At 34.0% G+C, this 4,382-nt stretch overlaps 1 long non-coding RNA gene across 3 annotated transcripts; it reads right to left on the bottom strand.

The window, feature by feature from the left end:
* Nucleotides 1–402: 402 nt before the first annotated feature.
* On the bottom strand, nt 403–4,099 carry LOC138696185 (uncharacterized). 3 transcript variants are annotated; one of them, XR_011331274.1, is made up of 4 exons: nt 2,679–4,099; nt 2,507–2,598; nt 2,282–2,391; nt 403–1,991 (listed from the first exon to the last, which is right to left on the bottom strand). It is a non-coding gene; the product is annotated as an uncharacterized lncRNA (long non-coding RNA). The 3 variants fall into 3 exon arrangements; XR_011331273.1 differs by having other exon boundaries at nt 2,507–2,575; XR_011331272.1 differs by having other exon boundaries at nt 2,507–4,099.
* Nucleotides 4,100–4,382: the final 283 nt, after the last annotated feature.

Genomic DNA, 4,382 nt, shown 5'->3' with positions numbered 1-4,382 from the left:
CTGTGTAATTTTTTCAGAACTTTTTGAGACGACATATTTTGCGTTATTCAAGTTCAAAGGTCAAATTACATGACCTTGCAAACTAAATGATTACAAACACAGTTGTGTTATATATATCATTTGAAAGGTTTTTTCATTAGCTTTCGATTAAGGCCTTTCCCAAGTCTATAAATTAATTAGGCCTATTATTTGAGTTATACCAATAAATAGAGTCATATGCTAGAAAATCCTTTACTTTTTAAATTGTTTGAAGTCCTGTATTCCTTATATAAGATATGAACCTAAAATTTTATATGAATATTTGCTTTAACAAGGTCTGCAAATATGCCAATTTGATGAAGATCAGAGGATGTAAGGTTGTGGGCTGATTGATTTGGCATGGAATGACTCAATACAGGAAAAGTACTCTCATCTAAATCATTTATGTCATCCTCCATTACAGTAACATTAAATTCATGAGGTACATCATTTACCACCTTTCACACTGAATCATTTACATAACTTTCATTTTGTGAAATTAAGATATTTCCTACTTTGTTCGATCTCATAATTAACTGCAAATAAATTTATACTCTTAATTTTGCTTCTGTTTCATAAACCTGTCCAACAGATATGTGGTAATTCCCACCACTCATTTGATGGTCGTTACCAAATCTGATTTCCAGGTCATCTGTTTGTACCCAACAAGTTAAAAAATAGTTCCTATGCATTATGTCGATCCAATGAAAATAAGTCAAGCAAGACAACTGTTGTGTGGTAGAATGACGACTGCCTGCATACTGAAACCTGTCATTCCTTTGCTCAACCACACAGAAAAGCGAGTCATAAATTCTGTAATATTCTGAGAATTTAGTGTATTGGTTCCTGGTACGTGTTTTTAGATGGCTGACTCCAGCAATACAGGCCTACATAGATACCAGACATCAGCAAGAACAACAGCTGATCTGACTCAATAGCTACTGAGGATAGGACAGTACTTAAAGCACTGAAACTTTTAACTTTTTAAGTGTTTTAATAGCCAATTGTAACATTTTAGTATTATGCACATTTTGATGATTTAATGGAAAACACTGTTGAATAACGACTAACAATTTAAGACGTCAGAGTTTTACCATATTTCAATAAATTGTCCTCTAGGGCATGAAGGACTTTAAGAGCAGCAAAAGAAGTCTCTCCTTCTCTGCAGCTATACCATCACAGAAACATTTAAATCTAATAGCCTGATCTGTTTGGTTCAGCCAGTTATTTCTGACATAACTTACTTTAAAATAAGTAGGCCTACACTGTCAAAAATAAAGTATAGGGGTCGCTCTGTGACATTGCTATTGGGGCATTACTAAATTATGAAACAGTATTTCTGTTTATAGCATTGTTAACTGAGACAATGTCAAAAACGTGAAAAGCTATCTCCTCCAGCTTTAAAATAATACCGCTTCCAAACATTTTAATACAAATGTTCGGCTTTTATGGTTGCAACACGCAAGATATGTGCTACATCTAAATAACTTGTGTCCAAACTTTGTGCTATAAAAACTGTGTACTTCCTTCTGCCTGACCAACTATTATTTTCCCACTCTTGTAATCAAACTGGGCTTTTAAATGGATTTCATCCACGAGCAGTAAGACAATTTTATCTTCCTCTTTTAGAAATTATACTTTCTTGGACAAATAATTTAAGAAATTTGAAGACTGTTGATCTATTATTGTATTTGTGGAAAAATTGTTGCAGATCCTACTTAATGTAATTTCAAAAGGCAACAATAAACCTGAATTGCTTCTTATGTATCTGTAACAATGTAGCCTATGGATACAGATTGTACCAGTGACCAGAAAACCATTAACTTCCATGAATATCTCGTGCTGACTTCTTACAATTTAACAGAGAAACTTGTTGAACTATAAAAATAGCAAACTAATTGGCTCTTTTCCTGGCATATCGATACACAAGCTGTAGATATGAAGGACAGTCAGGATGTTTTGAAGGCACGTATCTGAAATAAATTTTACATATGAAAATTATTTTAGATTATGGTGAAGATTTTATGCAATTCTTATTTAATTATGTTTTATAAAATGGAAGCAAAATAAACAATAAATGAAAACAATTAATGTGTCTTATTGGTGTTGAGGTCATAACCTCAAACCTGGAGCAAAATAATAATTCTGAGTCTTTCAGGATGTGAACAAGTCGCAGTACTGTATTAACAAATTACACTAGTGTATAGGAAGCTATTACAGCTTATGTAGCCTAACTAATTTCTCTTTACAAATTGCAACTTACCTTTCTTAAGACGGGGACGTTACATTTGTTGTTCATGATCTCCCAGTCTTCGACTCACACACTGATGCTTCTCTTTCAATATTCTGGGTTTCAAAATGTAACTCGCATACCTGCGAAACAAATTAATACTCATTAATTTTTGTTTCTCAAGTTAAGTTTTACAACATAGGTTACATATCAGTTAATGTTACATAACCTCTTACTCAAATTCTACTAAATACTTACCTCACATTTATTTGAGATAAAATTATCCCGATATATCTCCCTGATATATTTCCAGCGTAAATCTTCATCCTTAGGGAATAAAAATACATTGACTGACAAAATTATCCCGATGCATTACCCTGATGTATTTCCGGCGTAAATCTTCATCCTTAGGGAATAAAAATACACTCACTTTCGAACCATTTAAATAATCGCCTTTGCAGGCAGGCACGCAACATTTACGTGGCCCATTATTTTGTATATTCACATGTAAATATACAAAAAGTACATAAACAGAATTCGAATGGCAAAATTCCGTTTTCTCGCACAAAGTGAATCCCGGTAAGGATCCGCAATATTTACAGTGGGTGATCAAATTATTAGGGACACTACATAGAAAGACGCCAATGAGAGATGCTGGAATCAACATTCTTCTATGACAACCCTTCGGAGGATCAAAGAGTTAGGGTTTTCATGTCGCACTCCAACCAAGAAACCATTCCTGAAACCATACATGGTGAAGAAGCGTCTCTCTTGGGCAAAACAGCATCAGTCTTAGACTGTAAATGATTGGAAAAAAGTGAGTTGTATGTCATTCACATGATTTCTTTGTTAGTCACAATTTTACTTTGTGCAAATGTGTTTTATGAACTGTTTACTTCATTTTTCAGATGAATCTACCATACAGATACTTGGTGACAAATCTGTGTTCGTTAGAAGGCGTAAAGGTGAAAAGTACAATAATGACTGTATTATGAAGACTGTTAAACATTCTCTAAGCCTCATGGTGTGATCTGTGATTAGTGTTCATGGAACTGGTCGCCTGTATTTTGTTCAAGGAATGATGAGGCAATATCAATATATAAAGGTTCTGGAGGAACGGCTTCTTTCACAAGTCCGTGAATGGTTTCCAGATGGTGATTTTGTGTTCATGAACGACTCTGCGCCCTGTCACAAGGCAAATAAGGTGATCAAATTCCTGTCTGACAAGAAAATTAGGGTTCTAAATTTGCATGGTAACTCTCCGGACCTTAATCCGATCGAAAATGTTTGGGAGCTAATGAAGAGGCAAGTTCATTCAGAAATTACTACAAATAAACAATCTTTAATACAAAAATTTATCAATGTGTGGCATCACGGCCAAGAAATTAAAAACACTTGTATTCAATGCATTTCTAGTATGCCAAATAGAGTTAAAGCTGTAATTGCTGCAAAGGGATGTGTGACAAAATATTAGTTTTCTTGTTTATTTCATTCCATATTCGTTACTACATAATTAAATATGTATTAATATTGTTGATAAAACAATATTTTAGAGTAATAAAGCTTTTCCAGTTGAGAAAATCCAAATTACTTTTGTTTTATGTGAATTTGAAGAAGAAATATTCCTACTTTTACCAAGTGTCCCTAATAATTTGATCACCCACTGTACGTGGCACATTTGTATATTCACACGTAAATATTCGAATAACAAGCTTCCGTTTAATTGTCTTTAGAGGTAGGTACGAAATATATTTACGTTGCACATTTGTATATTCACATGTATATTCAAATAACAAGCTTCCGATTACTCGCATGAAGTAAATACCGGTAAGGATCTCACTGGCAGTGCATGAAATGGCCGCGCATGAGCAGTTAACAATCTTACAACCTGCCGTTGGTTGGTTTATTCTTGTGGACGTCCTTGATGCTATACGCATCTACCAACGTCCCTCCGTTTTCTGAATGCATTTCTTTAGTGTGAGTAGAAGACTACAATGGTGCACTGGAATACTACATTTTCATTTTAAATCTAGAGATGTGACGAAATAAACCATTATAATCGGCAGGTGTATATTAGCTAAAATCGTTGTAATAGAAATTGGTAGTGTAAGTTCTAATCTTTTCAAGTCCTGAT

The sequence above is a fragment of the Periplaneta americana genome, chromosome 3 (assembly GCF_040183065.1).
Source record: "Periplaneta americana isolate PAMFEO1 chromosome 3, P.americana_PAMFEO1_priV1, whole genome shotgun sequence".
Classification (NCBI taxonomy): domain Eukaryota; kingdom Metazoa; phylum Arthropoda; class Insecta; order Blattodea; family Blattidae; genus Periplaneta; species Periplaneta americana.
This window is presented reverse-complemented; position numbering and strand designations above follow the sequence as displayed.